The sequence below is a fragment of the Pectinophora gossypiella genome, chromosome 17 (genome assembly GCF_024362695.1).
Source record: "Pectinophora gossypiella chromosome 17, ilPecGoss1.1, whole genome shotgun sequence".
Taxonomy (NCBI): Eukaryota; Metazoa; Arthropoda; class Insecta; order Lepidoptera; family Gelechiidae; genus Pectinophora; species Pectinophora gossypiella.
The window spans coordinates 2,989,923-3,005,880 of NC_065420.1; positions in this window are offsets into that span (position 1 = coordinate 2,989,923).

Sequence of the window (15,958 nt, forward strand, 5' to 3'; positions counted from 1 at the left end):
TTTCGCGCGAAATTTAAAATATTTGAAGAAAAATGTTTTATTTTTTAAAGCTCTTTCGAGAAAATATTTTAAGAGGTATAAAATAAGCGTCTGTAGTTTTTACAATCATCATTAATTTAAGAGCCACGCTCTTGTCGGTGCAGCATTTCCATGCTACTTTTTTAGGGAAAAATAGGGCACTGGTTTCCCTCTTGCCTTCTGCCCCGCAGTACTCTGTCTGACGTAAAGTGGGATGGCGCCTAGAGTATTCTATTACAAAGCCATACTAGGACTCCTGCCCTCCGCCTCTGAATAGTACTGACAGTTACTGCTATCCTCTGTCAGGTTCCAGGTTACAGTCCCTGTGACTTGCCCCTCTCCGCTGCATTGCCGTACCGATGGCTCCCATCTTCGCCTCTGCAACCGTTGAGGTCTTCACCCGTATCCCTGGGCAAGGGTTCTACGTTATACCCCGTAGGTCTGGGTCCCTATTCGAACTCAGCCATCATCTAACTCCGGCCTACTGAAGTAAGAGGCGCCCACTCCTAGTTTTTAAAATACTTATCCGAAAAATGTCAAGTACCCAATTCGCGTCGAACGCGGCGCTGTATCCGTGCCGCGAGGGCAGGTAAGGTAGCGTTTACACAACGACGATGAAACAGAGGTTGCGCCATGATTTTCTCCTAGTGAAATAGAGCCCTTATAGTTACATCTTCATACAGAATACAACGCTCTCCGGCATACATGTTGTTTAATTAGGGAGTATCCTTATTACTTTAAAAAATACAGCGAAGTTCACCAGAGACAAAATAGGTCATGTTTTGCTAATATACTACATCAACCACAGACTCCAACCAACATGCATAAAAGAAATGCATCAAATATGTGCATTGAATTATATAATAATCTGTCAAATGAATTGAAAATACTGACTGGAAACAAGTTCAAGAATAACCTAACGAAATGGCTTATGGACAAATGTTACTATAATTTGAAGGAATATTTTGAACATAAACATAATTAAATTTTGTAATTTTTTAATAATAAGTATATTTTCAATAATTTTCTTTTCAATGTACCATTTGTTTATTTTTTATTATTTTATGTATATTTGTATGCCTGCATGCAGGCCGAACACGTCACAGCATTGTTATTTGAATTATTTTGCCACCTTTTTTGTATTCTATGTGTTCTCGCAAATAAATTGATTTGATTTGATACATTCTATACGTTTCAACTTGTAAACACACACATATAAATTCACGACTATATCGCAGTTGGGGATAGTCAAAGGTATATCCATGTAGGAAAGTGAGAATACTAAGGATAATAAAAAAGTAGGAATTAGATTGTTTATGGTATGAAAGGAGGATGGTTAATGAATGGGACGTAAGGCAGTTTTAAAAAATAAGAAAGAGAGTCTTTTGTGCATGTCGGTCGGGTTAGAGGATTTTGTTAAAATATAAGGAATAAAGATATTTAAAATAACCCGTGTTATTACTATATTCCACAATTTTGGGGGCTCGTAAGATGAACTAAGTACCCACACCTCATCGTGCTTCCTGCTAGACTGGTGGTGAGCCGTATCGCCGTCTATAATGGTCGAACCAACTGTGTTAGTGAAAACTGCACTTATGATAAATTAACTCTTTGGTGCAAGTCCGGTACCGGAGTTCGAACTTCAAAAATACTTTCATATTTAATTTTTGAACTTAATCAAGCACATTTCCCGGAACTAATTGTAATTTGTTTTATACTGTACAAACACGTTGTTTTGAATACGAAAATTAATTTCCGCGTAATTTTGTTCACGATAATGATGTTTGCACCATGTTTGCATTTAGATTATGATTTAGTGTTGCCCTCGTCTATCGGTTATTCTAATTTGATAACTGATTATGATGTCGATATAAATCAAATTTTGCTATTAGACTTAATCGCTTTACTATCATTTTTTTTTGACGTGACTTATTGTAGATTTGCCGCAGGTGGCATTAACTTCTTGGCCGGACAAATGGGAAGCGCTGAAGGCTCTCACCCGGTACAACGTTTAAGACAACAGGCCGGAGAGTGCCCAGTTGGGCGTGAACCTCAGATCAGGGCGTCGTCTGAGAGGAAAAAATATTTGAAAGAATTATACCGACCCCGCCGGCGTGGTCGCCAATTTATCTCAATCAGCGCTTATCGCTATCGACCCACTAGGGTCGATTAATTTTTTCAAATATTTTTCCTCTCAGACGACGCCCTGACCTGTGGTTCACGCCCAACTGTTCAGGCCTGTTGTCTCCATTTGTCCGGCCAAGTAGTTAATGCCATCTGCGGCAAATTTATAAGTCACGTCAAAAAAAAAACAGACCAATGATCGAGTACCCGCAACAAATTATGTGCAAAACGAAAAGTAAGTAGGTACATAATTTAGACAGAATCTTAATTAATGTGTACAACGAATGAACGAGTCTAAAATAACACCAGAATTTCAGTTAACTAACAAGGAGTCCGACAATTGTTTTCCCTTAATGACGGTATTAAATCGTGTCTCGAAAATAAGAGGCGGTCTACTAATCAAGATAATTAGTGACGTGTTGCCGGTACACCGGGAATTCCGGGCAGAAAAACGGGACCGGAATTAAGGTACGATGAAATGGTGGGCGTTGAAAGGACAGTGTGTGGGGTTTTTGTACATCTGTAATCTTGACACGTTCTAAGGGCTATTACAGAGCATTTCAACTGCCAAGGTACGGCATAATACAATGCGTATCTGTATGATATACATAATTATATTAATTTTTCTCAGTTTCTTATGTACGCCGACGACACAAAAATATTTTTAAGCATAAAAAGTCCTGAAGACACTCTGAAATTACAAGAGGACCTAAACCGGTTGAGCTTTTACTACAAACGGAATCGCATATCAATTAATATAAATAAGTGTCAAATTATATCTTTTACTCGTCGTCGAGAGGCCATGCTAACTAACTATAATATTGATGGCATCTCTCTCACTCGAGTGAATCTAGTAAAAGACTTAGGAGTAGACTTAGATAACAAACTTTCTTTAAATCAACATGTTGAGACAATTACCAACAAAGCCTTTAAATCATTGGGATTTGTCATGAGAACCTGTTCAGTATTCCGCAACCCAGTAACACTCAAAACTGTTTATATTGCGTATGTGCGCAGTATATTGGAATATGCGGCATGCATCTGGTCACCACATTATAAAAAACATATTGCTAAGATTGAGAAAATACAAAAAAGATTTCTTAATTTCCTTAACTATCGAACTTTTTTTCGACCTACAACTGACGATTTCTACAAAGAGAGCTGCTCAAGGCATAAACTGCTTTCTTTAGAACACCGGCGAACTGTATACGATATGACATTCTTGTATAATATCTTAAACTCCAGAATTGATTGTCCAGAATTAGTAAGCACAGTTAATTTAAATATCCCACGGCGTCTCTCATTCCGCACCTTAAATCGACCTAATCCATTTTATGTACCACCACATCGGACAAATTACTGTCAAAATGAGACTATTACAAGAATAACTCGTACCTACAATAAACTCTTTACTGAGGTAGATCCATACCGGTATGACGTTAAAACTTTCAAAAACCATGTCATAAATAAATTTTAAACACTCAGCATACAAATATAATAGGTACACACACACAGTAGTGGATGGTGGTTTTTTGAGATTATTTGAATAGCTGCCATCCGATCCCAAGTGGCAAACACGTAGGGCTACATACATACATACGTAAATACACATATATATTTATATTTAAAATACACTTGCATACACACATACACACGAAACTCATTGAGAGTAGGATTGGTGAGTATATACTTCAATTGTTGTAGATACTTAACTTTCTTTTCTTTTTCTTTTCTTTCTAATATTGATACGCATAAAAGTACAGTTTTTAGTAGTGTTTTTTATTTTGAATGCAACTTATGGTTACAATATAGTTTTAGTTTTCTAAAGAACAAGCTTACGGTATCCCATTTAGTTTCTCCTGTTTACAAAATATTTGTTTATATAATGATATAGTAAAATAGCATAATGTTGTAATTAGTTTAGATTAATATTATTAAGTACTTCATAATAATCCGGGGTAATCTGTTATTGGCCTTACGTTTAATTAATGTTCTACAACACACATGCATTTATTGTAACGCTGTTGATTATCCAAATAAAATAAAATAAAAATAAAATAAAATAAAAATAATATAGTTTCCTGCAGTTGGTACAATTGTATATGTCCCACCGGGTTAAGTAGAGACTTCTCTTGCTTTCTCCACATTCGTCAGTCGCTTCATACATACAGTTTCTAGGTTCAAATGTATGTCTATACATAATGTTAGATAGTCACTGCGCTTCTGTTTTAACGGCTTGATTCTCAAATGCGGAGCGCGGGTTCGAACTCCGGTAACGAATTTGCACCAAAACATACATACATACATAAACTCACGCCTATTTCCCACCGGGGTAAGCAGAGACTATAGAATTCCATTTGCTTCGATCCTGACACACTTCTTTTGCTTCCTCCACATTCATCAATCGCTTCATACACGCACGCCGGTTCAGAGTAGATCGTACTAAACCTTTTCTAAGGACATCTCCAATTTGGTCAATACAATAATTTGGTAATTTGGTAAGTCCTGGGTCTTCCACTGCCAGCCCTACCATCAACTTTCGCTTTATATACAGATTTCGCAATTCTATTATCCTTCATCCGCTCTACGTGTCCAAACCAACCTAACATTCCCTTCTCGATCTTAGTCACTATATCGTCTTTTACACCACATCTCTGTCGTATCACACTGTTTCTCACTCTATCACTCAACACCGCAGATGCTAAGCAAAGATCTCATTTCTACGAAAAACACCATTGCATCGACAGTAATCTCACTCAAAAAAGAAAAAATAAGCGGATGATATGCTAGTTTTAATGTGTAAACATAATTATATAAAAATATAAGTTTAGATTTAAAACCCGACTACGGAAAAATCACGTTGTAAAAAGTATATAACAAGAAAATATTTCTTTGAAATTCTTCTGAATAATGATGTTGAAGATGTACCTAGTCATAGTCTTGTTTCAAACTTTTAACCCTCCCTTTGCTTTGACGCAGTCGGGTAAAGAGAGGCGAACGATCTAATGAGCAAATTAATATTTCAACGTCTGAAATATTTTGCAATTACGTAAAATATTTTAAGGTTAAGTACGTATAACATAATTATTAGTTAATTAAAAGGCTATTAAACATTACAGATAAAACATCCAAGGTAAATAAATTCTGTGTATACACCGTTCCTGTAAGATAAACGCCTTTGAAGAATCATTCGCGTATATCGTAAGGCGGAGTCAAAGTTGCTTATTATCATCTTGTAATGTATATCCATATTGATTTAAAAGCTGTGTTGCTCTTACAGTTTCTTGACATTTCTTCTTCTCAGCCATAAAATACCTTGTGAAAAACAAAATTGTCCTTGAAAAAGTTTATCCATGGTAATTATACCGATTGCGACCAGCTCCTGACCAAACTGGGGACTTCGTGTAAGACGTGTCGTCACAGGGAATCGAAACCAGATAAGTATATTACTCACGCCAATAAAAAAAAGAATTCATAAAAACTAAGATTATCACAAACTAAACAAACCGCTCATTCAGTGATTCAGACTTATGATTCTGTATTTTAAAATTAAGGAGCAAGTCACAGGGACTCCTGAAACTTGACAGAGGGCAGCGGTAACTGTCAGAACTATTCAGAGGCAGAGGACAGGAGTCCTAGTAAGGCTTTGTAATAGACTACTCTGGGCGCCATCCCACTTGCGTCAGGCGGAAGGCAAGAGGGAAACCACAGCCCTATTTTTCCCTAAAAAAGTAGCATGGAAATGCTGCACCGACAAGAGCGTGGCTCTTAAATTGATGATGATGAAAATTACTTTCAATCCTATTGTTTTGCGAAGGAACATTCCACTTGATATTAACTCAGAATAATGAGCTGAATCGTCCCCCTCAGTATTCGTTCCGATGTTACTTACACCCCGTACAAGTACGTACAGGTAGCCATACAAGTACGTATGGGTGTTAGTGACATCGTGGTGACACCGTAATGAATACTGACGGGGATGATTTAGACCATTATTCTGAGTTGATGTCAAATGAAATTTTCGTTTAGAAAATTCATTATTTTCTTTTTTTTTCAATTCTTTTCAGTTCTGAATCATGGTCTGAATCATCCCTCAAAGTTTTCGTTACGATATCACTAACACCCTGTATAGTCTATAGTGTAGTTAGTCATCTCGAGACTATCAGAGACCAACCAAATTTTTCTTTATACTTGCGTTTGTTCCTTCTAATTGAAGGAATTTAGGTGGCATTTTGACAGCAATCATTAAGCAAAGTCAAGAGCCTTCCGTGGCCTTAAAAGCTCTGACAATTGGGCTAATCACAAGCACGGGAACCTTCACAATTTGACCTACTTTTATGAAGCCGAGGTCATTGAGATTATCACTGGGATCAAAGTTTTCTTTTCGTTTAGGTACTTAATAATAACATAAATTAATAGCCTATAGGTATACGTCCCACTGCTGGGCACAGGCCTCCTCTCAATCAACCGGAGGTTATGGTTTATGCTCCATAACATACTCCACCACGCTGCCCTAGATCAAGTTGGAGGAGGCGTTTGCGCTCGTAGTCCGAGACGACCAGCTTAACCTGCTTTCCCAAGCACGAAATTATATTACTTTTTCGTACAATCAAGTGATTCAGCCTGCAAAGTTAGTACAGTGTCACAAAGTGATTTCAACAATGACCCCATCGGGAATCGAACCCGGACCTCCAGATTGTGAGCTCAACGCTCTAACCACTAGACCGTGGACGCTGTTCCTTATACTTTACAATACTAAACAAAAACTCTTTATTGCACTGGCGGCCTTCTTGCATGGTTGCGTCACCATTTTTTTTTTACTTATAGTACGTTTCCATAGATAGCATTAACTACTTGGCCGGACAAATGCGCTACTAACAAAATGCAGTTGTATAAAAAGTACCTCACCTGTAGGGCTGCATGCGCAACGTGATAAAATTACTTCTTTCACCCTAAGGTTGCCTGGCAGAAATTGCTGTTGAGCAATAAGGCCGCCTATTGTGCTTACGTTTTATTCGCATGTTTATGTCCTTTTTATATGTTGTTGTGCAATAAAGTATTATTGATTGATTGATTGATTGATAAAATGTTGTCGCGGTCATTTTTATCAATTCTGGCGATATAATTATGTCGTTTTGTCGATTGGTGCTAATTATGTGAAGCCATAAGTCATGTCCTTCTGTCAAAATACGAACAAAATCACGCGCCACACATGTTAGCGAAAAAATCAAACTTATCGATTTTTACAAAATGTAATGAATCGATTGATAATTTTATCACATTGCGCATGTTAGCCCTGCTGGTTGCGCAACCAAAGTTGCCAGCAACTGTTCTATGCGAAATATTCGCATAATTTTCCGCTGGTGGCCTAAGCATCGTAGGGTGGCAGTAATAAACTAATCCCAGCTGAGACTACCCTCAAGATGATGGTCAAGTCCCTGTTTTTTTAAGGTCACTGACTAACTGACTCACTCATCACGAAATTTCAGAAACTAGAAATGCTAGGAGTCTCAAATTTTGCATTACGGTTGTTTTCTCGACGTAGGTGATTTTGCGTAATTCAACCCCTAAGGGGGTAAAAACGAGTGGTGAAAGTTTTTACCGACTTCAAAAAAGGAGGAGGTTCTCAATTCGACCGTATATTTTTTTATGTTTGTTCGGGGATATCTTCGTCGTTTATGAACCGATTTAGGTAATGATTTTTTTATATAACAATTGTCACATTGACATTGTCTTGAGGGCGGTCTCGAAGCTGAGACTAGTTCATTAATACCACCCCTAGTAACGTAAGGGCCTAAGACACATTTCACATGACTCTCATCAGTAATCTGACCTCTGACCTCATAACCTCTAAGCACCCTGCAAAGCTCCAGTGATAATGTAAGCTGATTATGCAAATTATCTCGTCAAAGGTAAACCAAATAAAACACGCCCGTGGCAAACACGTTGATAATTTTAATGTGCCCGCCATTACAGAGGCCTTCTGATGAGGGGAAATGGAGTTACTTCAGTTGGCTTCTCGCGCGGAATAGACGAAAATGGTTGAAAGGGCTATGGGAGCGAGAAATGCGCGCCATACAAGTAAGATCAAATAGATTGTACTCCAAGTATGCACTCCCCTCGTCCGCAGCTATTTACGATGCACGGATCTCCGCTAAAATATATTAAGAGGTCTTTTTATGATGTATTAAAACGCGCAGAGTAATAAGTCAAATATCGACTATCATGCAAGGCTAGGAGATCCCTCCTTATCACAGGAAAGCTAAAAACCTTAGTCATCATCATCAGCCCATTAACGTCCCCACTGCTGGGGCACGGGCCTTCCCTATGGATGGATAGGGAGATCGGGCCTTAAACTATCACGCGGGCAAAGTGCGGATTGATGGTTATTAACGACTGCTAATGCAGCCGGGACCAACGGCTTAACGTGCCTTCCGAAGCACGGAGGAGCTCGAGATGAAAACTTTTTTTTTTGTGGTCAAAGAAGGGTTATACCGAAACAATTCACACGTTGCCCGCTAAAAGGGTTGCCTGGTTGAATTAAGGGCCATTTTATATCCGGAAATATGAGGTAAAGCCGTGTATTCAGTCGGGCTACATTTGCCAACATGGGACTCTAATATTAGTACAAATAAAACTTAAACATCATTAGGGTAATCATATTTTTACAGAACATTTTTTAAGTTGCGGGTAATGTTGTTCGATGTTTCTTATTTTTAATATAAGTACGTACATGATATTTTATTTTAGACCTAGAAGCCGTGGTAGCCCAGTTCGAGGTCGCGGATTCAAATCTAGTACTTTTGTTTTCGAATTCATATTTGGATTATCACATGCTCAGCGGTGAAGGAAAACACCGGGAGGAAATCCACATTCATAAGCAATGTATTTTCGCAGGTATGTGACCTAACCTTTATTAGGCTGGTTTTCCCTTCGCGGGTCGGAAGGTCAGACTTCTGTAAAAATCTGGACCTGTCAAAACTTCAGGTTAGGTAAGCGGACTCTGTGAAAAAACGGGATAATGCTAGGGAGATGATTGATGTCGCGATATAGGTAAATCTCTAGGGATATAATAATATTCCGATATATATATTCAATTACCTACAAATAATTAGTTACATTTAAATCCATAGATTTCTTTATAAATACTTAAATCGTGGCATCATTATCTTTATGCGGTTTCAGTCCAGCATAAAAGTATCAAAATATCTCCTTCACATGTCATAATTTTAAATATTCATCTTCCACATTTTATCGCTTAATCTCTTTAATTAAAAACATACAAAGTAATTTCCCTTTCAGAAATATCCTGCCATCTTGTATCTTATGGGCCCGGCAAAATGAGAGACCCATGTCATCGTAACTTAGTGTTGTGCGTGAAAATGTTGGCCTTTGTGCCACTGACCCTAAAATGAGATGTTTGTTCTAGTAATTATGAGTCATATTTCATGACACGGCCCTTTTGGAGATTCTTTCCTCATATTTATCTTTCTTTTCGAGTTGATTTATGAAGCTAGTTTGAGTTTCTTCGTCTTTATAGTTATTATTATTTGAGTCTAAAAGAGGAGCTCGGTGGCGCAGCGGTAAACGCGCTCGGTCTGCGATTGTTGAAGTTAAGCAACTTTCGCAAGAGCCGGTCGGAGGATGAGTGACCACAAAAAAAAGTTTTCATCTCGAGCTCCTCCGTGCTTTGGAAGGCACGTTGGTCCCGACTGCATTAGCAGTCGTTAATAACCATCAATCCGCACTGGGCCCGCGTGATGGTTTAAGGCCCGGTTTCCCTATCCATCCATAGGGAAGGCCCGTGTCCCAGTAGTAGGGACGTTAATGGGCTGATGACGATGAGTCTAATAGGGTTCGTGCTGTTGCAGTCCGAATGGCCACTACGACCTAGCAAGATCTATTGTTACCAAATGCCTACATTTAAAAAATCTCCTCTAGACTGATCCGTTCGATTAGATCGAGTGCCTTATTGGGAGGAAGCTCCATGACCTCCTGGGGATCCATTATGTGGCCACCAGTACTCGACTTCTGCTTGGTATGAGAGCCTCCCTGCAAAGCAGGTGTAATGACGTCTCATCCTCCTTTAAACAGATTCCGCATAAAGGGGACTTGGTCAGCTCCATTCTTTATAGATGCATGTTGAGTCTGCAATAACCAAAATCTTTATAAGTACTTAGTATAATGTTTTAAACTTGCATTGGTACAGTAAAAATCGAAACTACAAAATATTATTTAAATATGCTTACTTCCCACTAAAAAGTTAATCAATTTCGAGTTTTTGTTTAACAAGACAGGATTTGAAATATTTTGAAATTTGAATTTCGAACAGACTAAAATTACATTTATTTATTATTTCTAATATTCGCAAGTATTTTGTTATTTTTTTGAGAATTCATGTAATTTTTTTTCGTTTCTGTTTTAGATCATAGACTTTCAAGACGATAGGCATCATACGTGAATGAATAAGTAACAAATAGATGAACATACCTTAACAATATCGTTTAAAGTATTTATTAAAACAACGTTACCTAAAAATAACGACCAATACAAAGTTGCCATATAAACAAAAACAAAAAGCCGAGTGTTACAGACCCAAAATTAATGGTCCCAATTCGCCAGTTGTACTTAATTAAATGACTTGTAATTAAAACAATCTCTTCTTAACAAGTTTCCGAAGACCCCTGACATTACCCTTCTGTGAAAATAATTTATTTCGTAAAATCAAATGTAAGTCACTGTGGTTCTATGATCCATCGGATCGGCTTGCTTCACAAACTAGGAGCGCTGATTCGAAACCCTGTACCGGACTTGCACTATTGAGTTATCTAAGTGCATTTTTCACTAACACAAGTCATCTCGACCATTATAGACGGCGAAACGGCTCACCACCTATCACGTTGGTCTAACAGAAAAACCGGTGAGGTGTGAGTACTTAGTTCATCTTGCGATAAAAATACCCCAATTGGACCATAACATAAGCTCACGAGTGTCTTTCTAATAATATGACAGAAAACACTAGACAAACTACACACAACTACACCTCACCTACCACACCTAACACCAAACCTAACACCACACCTAACACCACACCTAACACCACACCTAACACCACACCTTCACCACACATACACCACACCTACACCACACCTACACAACACTTTCACCACATCTTCACCACACCTACACCACACCTTCACCACACATTTACCAACACTTACACCACACCTACACCACACCTTTACCACACTTACACCACACCTACACCACACCTTCACCACACTTACACCACACCTACAGTAAACACTAGGTCGGCGTGAGTGTATGAAGCGATTGATGAATGTGTAGGAAGCAAGAGAAGTGTATCAGGGTCGAAGATAATGGAATTCTACAGTCTCTGCTTACCCCGGTGGGAAAAAGTCGTGAGTTTATGTATGTATGTGTATGTAACACTAGAAAAAAACTGGCTACTTATTAAAGTTGCCACACTTTATAAAATGCGAAGGTTTATGGAGTCATAAAGTTGGTAACGCGAAACATGACAAACTTCCAGTCAAGTTTGGCTCTTAGTAATGGAATTATTAGGGACCTAGGGTCTCAAAGTATTATGAAGCTTAGGTTTAAAATGAATAATTTATAAGGTCTGGACGACAGCGGGCGGGCCTCAAAGGAAGTGTGTCACTTTTTGCTGTTGAGTTAGTTTTTCTGTTGGCTATCTTTGTACGACTGTGATTAAGTATTCTCTTCTTCTGTCATCTGGGTTGTGAGGTGGATTACCAACCTCATCAACCCTGGTGTCAAGGTTACTATTGAGCTGTCAAAAGCCCCTGATATGACTCATGTAACGACAACGTACAGTCATGAGCAATATAATGTACCCACTTTAAGACTGTCGCACTAACATGTTTGACATTTAGTGAGACTTACAGTTCAATTTGTCAAAAAGTTAATGTGACATGGTACCAAAGTGTATACATATTTATGCTCGTGACCGTACTTACATCAGTAAGTAGTAACCGGGAACAACGGCTTAACGTGCCTTCCGAAGCACGGATCGTCTTACTTTCGGACGATCAGGTGATCAGCCTGTAATGTCCTAACCAAACCAGGGATCACAAAGTGATTTTTGTAATATGTCCCCACCGGGATTCGAACTCGGGACCTCCGGATCGTGAGCCCAGAGCTCAACCACTGGACCACGGAAGCCGTTAAATTGTGATTAAGTAATCTCTGTAATAAGTCATGAGTGTGCTGGTTTAAAAGGATTTTGACCTTATATCTATAATACTTCCGTGGTCTAGTGGTTAGGGCGTCAGACTCACGATCTGGATGTCCGGGTTCAATTTCCGATAGGGACATTGTTGAAATCACTTTGTGAGACTGTCTCTGAAAAAATAAGATGATTTCGTACTTCGGGGGAATGTTAAGCCGTTGGTTCCGGCTGTTAGCCATGAAAACATCTCCACCAACCCGCAGTGGATGCATATAGGCTGTTTATGTCATCACATTTTAACTAATTTAGGAGCCACGCTCTTGTCTGTGTAGCATTTCTCAAACAATCAATCAATAATACTTTATTGCACAACAACATATAGAGCAATTTCTGCCAGGCAACCTTAGGGTGAAAGAAGATTATCCTCTCCACTTTTTAGGGAAAAATGGGGCAGTGGTTTATGTCATGTTTTACTTTGTTACTAAATTATACTTCAATAAACATACATAGACAGCTTATATACGTTCCACTGCTGGGTACAGCCTATAGGCCACTTGTCAATCAACGGGATTGGGTTTGTGGAGGTTTTCTCTTCGTAGTTTTACAGCTAGTTACATAATATGTAATTTAATTTTTTGACGTTCAAAAAGCGCTAACTTTGTAAGCCAATTTTGTAAAAAAAATATTTTTGAATTATTTTTTTTCGGAAAATAGTCGAGACCGGGATAAATTAGATTAGATTCATTTATTTCACATTTAGTTGTACAACACATTTTAGATACTTACAATATAAAACGGTAACAACATAAATATGATCGTCGAAAATTATAACAAAAGAATGTCAACAAAGAAGATAAAAAAATAAAATAAAATGTAAAAAAATAATAAATCGGTAATATGAGTAATAAAATAATTATGTATTAAAAAATTATTATTACAATAAAACTTATTATTACAATAAAATACAACGTCAATTTTCATATAATCATCAAAAGAATATAGCGCAAAACGGGATATGAAAATTATGTTTTCTGATAAAAGAGTTTCCTCTTTTAAGCTACCAAAATGCTATCCACGGTTACAAAAAAGCTCATATTACACTTGCAATTCAATTTCAATTTATTGTCTGTACGCAAGACAGAAATTATTGTTAGCACCAAGTTTCCTGGCGCAAGAAACTTAATATATTATCCGGACTTGTGTAAATTGCGATTAAAGGAGGTTTTCTGAGAGGAAACGATAAGCGTTAAGTCAATTTATTCTTCAAGTCAACGTTATAATAAATAAGTTATATAATGTAATGTAAAGTGATGAACCGGAGAGGAAATAATATATGATTGGCCACCTGATACGACACGATTCAAGGAAACATTGAAGGGAAGAGAGGGAGGGGTAGACGTAGGAGAACATTTATGAAACAAATAAAAGAGAAGGTGCAGGTCGTGTCGTATCAGGAGGTAAAGGATTTGGCGGGAAGAAGAGAGGAATGGCGATTACTCTACACAGAGCGCAGCTCTTAAATAAAGAGAGCGAGAATGTAATGACTATTCGACTAGACCTAGAACAACGCTACGTAAATCGTAGCAAAACGCTACGGTTGTAGCATATGCTACGCCTGACATATTATTTAAAAACAATCCTCATTATTTCATACGTTTCATAGCATACATACTCACGCCCGCAATTCCTAATGGGGTAGGCAGAGCCACAAGTTTTATAAAGACTATTTGTAGGTTTTGTAACCACTTTAGTAACGAAATTCTGAGATAGACGTGGATAAATAAACATTTCAAAAAGTTAGATATAGATATAAGTATAAAAGCATGCCTAATTTTTTCATCCTTAATCATTTTCATTTTATTTTTTCTTTCCTTTCGATTTCTGTCAATTAGTGTAAGGTACAATTTACGAACATTGTTATGGAAGAACGGAGTCACCTAATACAAGCATATCTATGCTTAAAAGGTGGCTCCAAACCCAGTATAAACCATGTACCAAAAGATACTGCAATAAACTTTTTTTTTTTATTTTTTTTTATTATTTTATAAACCACCGTTGTATTGTAACAGGTAATCGGTCCTTCACCTATTAAATTAAATTTTCAATTTAAAAATATTTTTTTAAATAATTTGAGTATGTTTTTACATAACGAACGTCTCATCCGCCAAAAACTACTATGCTGCAAGAAAAGCCTCTGCACAGGGCAGTAGACATTCTTTAAAAAACATAAAATATTGTTGTAAGTACAATTTAGTAATTTGGCTGCCTAATGTCAGTTTCCAGATAGTTAATCCCATGCATTCACTACCTAATCTTATTATAACGTTTTTTTACAAAGTTTCTGTTTAATTATAGTCCTAAAACTGATCAAAGGGAAATTCTGAATGTCAATGGGAATCTTACTGTAAAAACATATATTATATACATTGTTTTAAGCGGTTATTATCATAATTAAAGCACATAATAACGGGTTCTTACCGCGTTTAAATGGGGATATGAGACTCCCGATATTTCGACACTGTTGCAAGTGCCATGATCACGGGATGACTGATTAGATTAGAGTGGAGTAGGTAGATCCATAATTTTCTACGGGCAGACATATCTGTCTACCCTCTTTCTTTGCCGCTTGTTTATGTTTTTGATATCGGAATGTTCGGAACCATCTGAACTCGCACGAAACTCACGACGAAAAACCGCACTCACTGTGTCCTCACGTTTTTTCACCACATTAGGCCGTGCTGGAGAGATATTTTTTTTTAACAATTTGGCCGGAAATAAGCAACTGAACGCGTCCTATTCGTTCCCAGTCCTACATAGAAGCAATTATTTCTTCATTCGTAGTTTATTTATACGTACCCGTCGGTACATTTCCTTTTACTTTAGCTGTTTACTTTTATTTCTTTTCATCGCCAGGTTTTACTTTACTTTTTAGGGTTCCGACCCTCAAAAGGAAAAAGGAACCCTTATAGGATTACTATGTTGTCTGTCAAACCCTTTTTCTCAAGAACGCGTAGAGGTATCAAATTCAAATCAACATACTAATGCAGTAGTTTTAGGCGGATAAGACGTTCGTTATGTAAAATTGACGATTCAAAGTGTAACTATGTTACCTACTGAATAAAGATATTTTTGAATTTGAATTATGTTTAATACTTATTCTTATGTAACATACTACTACACATGTACACATGTATGTGTTCATGTTATATACTTAATATTTGTGTTCTGTTGTTGTTTCATACTAATGATTGTAGTCACTTGAAACTGTAAAAATACAAGCTTCTAAATCAACGCAATCCAAAGATAAGTCTTAAAAGGCAAGCCTTAAAGGCCTTGAAGGTCTTCCAGCACAAGTAAAAGAAGTAATCCAAAAATCGTAAATTATTTTCTTGTTTTGGCACAAAAAACAAATGTTTTTACTGTTACAAACTTATTTGCAACTGCAAACCTACTGGAAAATTAATATATGCCGATGTATGGACACCAGAGATTTTAACGCACAAAAATATTTTTTCATGACTATAAGCTTATTTGCAGTTGATAAACAATCGGGACACATATTTCAATGTATGGAGACAATAGTTTTTCAACGGTAAAATCAAC